Here is an 8,423-nt window from a genome sequence, read left to right as displayed (position 1 = left end):
CTTCTTTTTATGTGGAAGTAGAAGATTTTACTGTTTTCACAAATATTGAATTCCATACCATAAATCTTTTCATATCCATGAGATGTGTTCAATTATCCATGATACTGGATTATGTAAACCACTGATGCTGAAAGAGCAGCTAGAACTCACCCACCAAATTACCTGATGAATTTTAATTTTGCTTGTTATTCTGGATTGCCAAGGTAATTGAAAGGCAGAGTATAAATTAATAAAATAATATATAAACCAAGACACTGAGACATTTAGGCTGGAAAAATACAGTAAAAGTATTAAAACAGAGATACTGTATTTAAGAAGTCAGGACACTATCATCTATCTGACAGTGATCATTAGGACAGTGTATTATTTTTTAAAAAATTAAAATGCCTTAATTGTCACAAAAGTTTAGTTTAGGATTAGGGTTCTGTTCAGCTAAAGTATAATGTCTGAACTGTTGGAACTTGAAACATATACTATGTTTTAGTATTTCCATCTGTGGGTCAACAGTAGGCCAATACTGGGAAACACTTTAGAACAATTCTATATTTGCTCTTGATATATTATTTGTTAACATAGTTAATTTTCAGCACAAATTATGTCCTATGGGAAATTTCATGCCAAAACTTTTTATATATCCCATATCCTTTAAATGACTGCATGCACCTATAGTAGTAATGCTTATCATGATCCAGAATTTGGACCTCAGTCATAGAGCGTGCTTTCTGGATTTGATCAATGGCTTTGTGACAGTGCAAATAATCCTTTAGAAAATCTGGTAAAGCATACCGGTATCTTTGGGGACAGTACCTTAGTTGACTTGTACTGGAATGCAGCCTCAGTGACATAGCTATACACACAGTACACAACCCATTAAAAGGAAGCATTTTCTTCCTGAACTGCATGCATATCAATCCCTAGTATTTATTTGCCATTAATCTGGAAGTCCCCAGAGATGTAATCAATCAGGGTCTTACCTTGTGTGGTACTATGGATTTAAATGCAGGCTTGAGCTGGCCAATACTGCAAAGTAAAAATGATAGATCCTTTATAAAACGTCCAGTATGTAGCTTAAATGGATGAAGTCAGATATGAAATCCCTAGTGACATAGGCACCCTGCTCAGTTGTGCCAAAACCAGCAGGAATGAATTGAGATGTGAAGAATTAGGGTGAGTTCCTATTCCTTTTACACCCTCTTACCTTTAAGCTGTTGGTGCAAGGACCTAAGAGGCTGATCCCAGGGCTACTTATATATGAAGTGATTTGCATACACAGCACCCTCCTCTTCGGTCTAAGGTCAAAACTGTTTCAGTAATCTTAGCAACTCTTAGCAAGATTCTCATTCATATTTGACGCAAATAGATATAATTAGATATATCAACACCATGGATCAGTCTATAAATAATTTGACAAGGGGAGTAGAATGTGGATGGGAATTTGTATATTGTGCTTTGATTCTGTTATCAGATGAAACATTATAAGACAGAATTTCTGTTCTTTATAAAGTGAAATTTAGAGGCAAGAGACTGAATTAAAGGACCTCCAGCAATGGATTGGAAATGTATATTCCTGGAAAAGGAGCAGGTGGCTAGCAAAAAATATGAAAAATTAAAGAGATGGAAATTGTCATCAATACAGGTAGAAAGGCACATGGATTTCTCAGGAGCACCAATAACCCATGGAGATAGGAAAGGAAGTAAGCACAAGATGGGTGAGGGTAAAAGGAAGAGTGGCTCTAAAGCAAAGTCATAGGGACAGATTGAAGAACACCAGCATTCAGATAGTAAGTGTGAATGGCCTATAAAAGCATGTGGAAAAAATAAAGGGAACACCAGAAAAACTGTCATGAATTAATAGAAAAACAATTTTACTTCATTTATTGTTAGGATTGCACTGAAGGAGGAGGAAAAAGAAACAAATGAAGTGAAAATGCTGTGTAAAAAGAAGAGAGTAGATTTTGATGGAGGCTAATGTATTCCATAAGTCTGATGCTTCTCTGTGAGCAACTATAGCTGGCTGTGGTCTCAAACTTAAGGAAGGTAAACTGATAAGTGTTTGGGATCATGCCTTGCTTGGAAAGATATACCCCTATTCGGAAAGTGTGAAGGTTGCTTTTGCTCACCCTCTTGTATAATTATAGGCATTACTTCTGTATCTACTGCTCTTCTTCTTCCTAAGAAGCATCTGCAGTAAACACAGCAAACCATAACAGTTCTGATTCCTAGAAAGACCAGAATTACATTTCCTTAACTAGGGACCGTTGCTTCTGGCCCAGCTTCATTACAAGGGGCAGAAAAGAAGTCCAGGATTTCTCCACAGCCATCATCCTAAGCGACTGTCTCTTTTGGCAGGGCTGCTCTGACTTTGAGTGATGGGACCTTAGGGGAAGTTTGCAGAATCACATTTCATGCTTGGCACAAACTTAATTTACAGAAGTGTTTGGCATTCCAAGAATCTGAAAGCTGAGAATCAGAAATTCAGCTGGTGTAGGACAGTATTACATTAATGGCCTTCTCAGTTTTGATCTCTTTATAACAAAGGGATTTTCTGGTTGCTTAAATATCTATAGAGCACCATACAAGCTGTACACCTTTTATTTCCCACAGAAAAATAGCCTTTTAACCCTAAATTATTTATTACTCAAATAGTTATTGCAGATGACAATCTTGAAAATATTCATAACTTCACATTTTCAGCTATAAGAGAATGGCCTTCATGGTGATGAGAAACTATTCCTTTTGTTAACTGTAATTTGGCATTCAAAAGGAAATAGAAGTTCTCCTCATCCAACAGGGTTGGGACTCTGATTACACAGATGCAGCTGCCATCTTAATTTATTTTTTACACACAAACCCCAGCTCATTCCCCTGGTTGCTGGTTCAAAACCCATCAAAAACTTTATATATACAGTTCTTTATAAAGTGACACACACACACACACACACACACACAATTTTTTTTCTTTCATCTACTTAGCTCTCCCTTAGCTTTCCCTAGCTTTAAAAATCTAGTTAATGACTTTTAAAAAAAAAAGTCAAGTACAGGGTTGCAGTGTTTCAACATTTTTCCTGTCCCCTGATTTAAAACCCTGAAATTTTTCAGAGTCCTCAGCTAGCTAGGGTAAGCTAGGTGGATGAGGGAAATAGTAATTTAAACAAAAACTTTTTGCTGGGTTTTGAACCAGCAACTTCTGTACAAATACTTAGCCACAGTGCTTTTCAAAATACTAATAGAAAAAGAAAGGTCTTAGGAGCAATTAGACAAAAGAAACTACTGTAGTCTCAACTGTATTCTCTTCTCTGCAAAGTAGCCAATGAACTGCCAGCTTTAGCCTGAAAGGAAGTGCTCCAGACAAAACAGGCAATGAACACTAGGAGCAGTTTGGGGAACTGTTCTCTGCAAAAGATAACTGAAAAGTCTGTGTCATGGTAACAGAGGTTCAATAGGTCTAAGAAAAGAACCATACAGTATGTGCAACACATCTGATTGTCTAGAAGGAGTACAACAGAGTAGGATTCAAACAATGGTTGTGAGAATGTAAATTATACATTAAAGGGCAGCTGTCAAAAGCAGCATGTTAACTTCCTTTTTTCTCTGCAAAAACCTCAGTCTTGCTCCAAACATCCCTCAGAATCTCTTTTTGATTTCTTGCATATGCAGATCTTGTCTTATATCTCTTCATCTTTCTCTCCACTGCCAGATTTCTTCCCACACAGGCTTCTTAATTACATTACACTATTGCAGTGTTTTTGCTTTAGGATTTAGGATTACTTTTAAACCTTATACATGCCTATGAATATTTTTTAACATAAACTTTAATCTAATCCTTTGAGTATATATTCTCAGACAATTCACTCTTGATTAAGCCACAATGTCTTCAGTATTGCAGCACAGTTGGGTTGGTCTATAGTATGCAAAAATGAGGAGGAATTTGGTAGCAACTCTTCAGACTAAATTTTATTGAAAGCATAAGCTTTCTTGAAATTCACTTCATCAGATCCATGGAGTGGCTAAACTGATGTAAGATTTTAATTGGGATGGGACAGGGTGGGAAGGAAGGAAAAGTCAGGGTGGTTATGCAGATTACATGTGGGACAGGTTATAAGAATCTTATCAGTTAACAATGTAATGTGATAAACATCCATTGTATTTGCTGAGATCTTCTGAGATTGCCTGAAAGTTTTTGGTGTGTGAGTTCAGAAGTCTCTCACTTAGTTTTACTGTTAAAGATTTTTTGTCCCAAAACAGCTACTTTGAGATTTGTAATGGAGTCTCCCGGGATGCTCTGATATTACTTTGTACTTGTTCTGAGTGTTGACATCATACTTGATACCCATTAATTATTTTGCACAGCATCTGGCTTCTTTGTCCTATGTAGAATCCTATAGCTGGAGAAATAAGGATGTGTTTGCTGTGGAGTGAATGTATAACATGTTGCTTCTACCCACATTGGTGTGTGGAAGTGAGAGTTGGGTATGTCAGGAGTAATATAAAAGTAAGGTGAATGCAGTGGGAATGAGGTCATTAAGAAAAGTGTATGGTTAAAAAAAAGAGAGTCAAAAATTAGTGAGTGTTGAATGTATGTGGATTGCAAAAAATCAGTCATGAAGGTGGTTTGCTCATATAAAAGAGGATCAAATATCAGAAAAATATGCAAAGGAAGAAAGAATGGAAGACCAAAAAAGTCATAGTTGGATGGGGTTGGTGAAATCCTCAAAAAGAAATAGGTGAGTAGTTTAAAGACCAAAAGCAATGTTTATAGGTGAATATATTATGAAGATACATGATCTAGTAAAAGCAAGAATGATTTGCAATGATAGTAAGTTATCCAAAGTTTAGGAAATGGTATTTGCTTGAACTAGATTTTGGTGTATTTTCTTTTCTTATTTATTGCCTTTAATTTCTCAGTCTTACTCATAGCGCAACAAGTAGACATCATTGCCATCCAGGAAACGCATGTGGAAGGTGAGGCTGGGATTAGTAAAAGGGGCAAGATACCAGGCTATGACTTAACTAGAGCAACATACCATCATGCCTGTGGTGTAGCCAGCTATGCCTGGACCAATATGGAAAATGTCCAATTGCACTCAACATCTAATGCTAATAATGTACATGAAGTACAGTAGTTATCAAAATAGAGAAAGTAACAGTCAGTAACATATATAAACCACCAGCCATTATATGGCCACCCCAAGTTTTGCCTATTTTGCCTCACCCAGCCATCTATGTGGGGGATTTTAATAGTCACCATAGTCAATGGAAATACAAGGAAAATGATTATAATGGAGAGGTGCTTACCAATTGGGCAGATGATAACGGTACGTACCTTATGTTTGATGCAAAACAACAAGGTTCCTTCAAATCTGCAGCTTGGAGCCAAGAATATAATCCTGACCTCTGTTTTGTGACTACAAACGAAGAAAACTTAACAGTGAGAGCCTCTCGAAAAATCTTACAGGATTTCCCACACACTCAACATTGACCGGTGCTAATAGAGATTGGCGTAAGTATCCCTTTGGTGACGTCCTTCCCTCGCCCAAGGTGGAATTTTAAGAAAGCAGACTGGAAGACTTTCTCTGATAATTTAGATAAATGTGTGGGCTGGATACCCTGGCCCATAGTGGAAAATTACCAGAGATTTGTGGGGGCAATCATAAGTGTAGCAAAGAACACCATACCTAGAGGATATTGCAAACAATATATTCTGGGATGGAACAACGATTGCAAAAAACAATATCAGGAATTCCTCGAGAATGGAGATCAAGAAATTGCAGATGAATTACTACATAGTCTTGACATAGTGCAACAAAAGAAGTGGATAGAAACAGTCGAGCTGCTGGATTTTAAAGAATCCAGCAGAAAAGCCTGGACACTCTTACGGAAACTGGGTGAAGGCCACAGGATGGCACAGAATAGTATATCTATATCCCCAAATAAGATTGCAGCCCACATTGTATCTACATCTAGGGCCCCATGGGATAGAGCTCATGCAATTTATATTAAACAAGTTTACAGCGCTGCTCGCTACCAGCGAAGAACAAACTGAATACTCCTGCCCATTCTCAACTGATGAAATAACAACTGCATTGAAGGATGTGAAGGTGAACAAGGCACCAGGGCCTGATGGAAGCCATCCAGAATTCCTCCTTAATTGTGGCAAGTACACTAAGAAGTGGCTGGCAGACTTCTTTATGAATATCATGATGACAGGCATGATCCCACATAAGGTGAAGGACTCTAAAATTATTGCTATTCTCAAGCTGGGAAAACAGAGTAACCAACCAAAAAGTTATCAGCCAATTGCACTTTTGAGTGCAATCTACAAGCTTTGAGAAAGGCTCCTCTGTAACAGAATTAGCATCAAGATCTTCGAGAGGGTTCCCATGGAGCAAGCTGGTTTTCGCCCTAAACGAAGCTGCACTGATCAGGGCTTATCACTGACATAGAAGCAGGATTCCAGAAAAAAGACATCAGTTGCTTTCCTAGACCTGTCTGCAGCGTACAACATGGTTTGGAGACATGGACTACTCTACAAACTTGTACAAGTTACAGTGTGTAAGAAAACTACCTGACTTATTAATAATATGCTTGCAAACAGGACCTTCCAGGTGATGAGTGGACACAGCATGAGCACTCAAAAAGTCCTTAATGATGGCTTACCACAAGGCTCTGTTTTAGCCCCTCTTTTATTTAATCTGTATACTTCTGATATGCCTGTTACCATCTCCAGAAAGTTTGGATATGCGGATGACTGGGCCTATAGGCATAAGACATCAAACCTTTGAGACAATGGAAGCCATCTTAACATCCGACTTAGCTGCCCTGGGAACATACTTCTACGAATGGAGATTGCAACCAAACCCTGTGAAGACAGAAATAGCGTGCTTCCACTTATGTAACAGATTGGTGACTAGACATTTAATGTTCAGTTTGAAGGCACTAGACTCCAACATAATACACACCCAAAATATCTTGGGGTAACCCTAGACAGGACACTTACTTATAAGAAGCACTTAGAAAATACCGCAGCTAAACTGAAAACTAGGATTAACATTCTTCATAAACTATGTGGTACTACATGGGGATCTTCTGCTGACACTGTGCACTTCGGCTCTAGCGCTGGTCTATTCAACTGCGGAATATTGCACTCTGGTGTGGCTCAATAGCGTGCACACAAAGAAGGTAGACATATAGCTCAATAGTACAATGTGGATTATTAGAGGAACCATCAGGTCCACTCCTACCCAATGGCTGCCCATCTTGAGCCATATTCCTCCTCCAGATCTCCAGCAGAAGAATGCTCTTCTCCGAGAATATAAAAGGATAGCTGATAACTCCGAGCTCCCCACACATGGCAATATAGCAGAATTAGGAATAAACAGATTGCAATCTAGGCACCCACCTATGGCTACTGCCAGGGAATTGACTATAAAAAATTTTCATCTCCTCGATTCCTGGAGGCAATCTTGGCAAAAAGCCTGCCCCCAGCATTGTCAAAGCCTGCCCGGTATTACAATGAATCCTCCTGCTTTTGATCAGCCATTCAGAATATGGTCAGCTGTCAATAGAGTGTGCACTAATCATGGCAGGTGTGCAGATTCCCTATATAAATGGGGTAAGATACCACCTCCAAAGTGTGACTGCGCGGCTGACAGGCAAACTGTTAAACACATACTACAAGAATGTAAGACTAGAGCCTGCGACGGGAACTTTGCTGATCTCCTGATGGCAACTGATGGTGCAAAAGACTATATCTGTAATCTTAATGTTCGTTTTTAGTTATAATTGCCCTGCGACCAGTGAATATTTTCTATATACCGTTTTATATTTCCATTTTTTTTATATAATATATATGTAATATGTATGATGTGCTGCCATACGATAAATAAATAAATAAATAAATAAATCTCTGGCTTGCTATTTCTTACCCTCTTTCTACCCACTGCATAATATTGCTTTATCAAAGAAGGGAATAATGTGATGAGTATCTATGTATTGTCAACCCTGTGTAGCTGGCAAGATCAAAGAAGCAAGAACTAAACAGATTTCATAAGGTATCTTTAATGCTAGTTCTGAGCAAATACAGAATCTTGGAATTGTAACAGAAATTCCCCAGTCTCATTTTTTTCCTAGCGTTTGCCTGCGGGTGCAGGGACTGCTTTTCGGATCAACTGAATGTTGATCCATTGGTTGCAACAGGAATTGACCAACCAGCTTGTCGCCTTAGCCTGACATCGTGGGCTGAGAGGGAGTGACTGGCCCAAAGTCACCCAGCTGGCTTTCATGTCTAAGGTGGGACTGGAACTCAGAGTTTTCTGGTTTCTAGCCTGGAGCTTAACCACTAGACCAAACTGGCTGTCTTCCCCAGTCTCATTTACAGGGAATTAATTAAGGCAGAATCTTTTTGACTACTTTGAAATGTTTTT

This window comes from Candoia aspera, chromosome 2 (assembly GCF_035149785.1).
Source record: "Candoia aspera isolate rCanAsp1 chromosome 2, rCanAsp1.hap2, whole genome shotgun sequence".
Classification (NCBI taxonomy): Eukaryota; Metazoa; Chordata; class Lepidosauria; order Squamata; family Boidae; genus Candoia; species Candoia aspera.
This window is presented reverse-complemented; position numbering follows the sequence as displayed.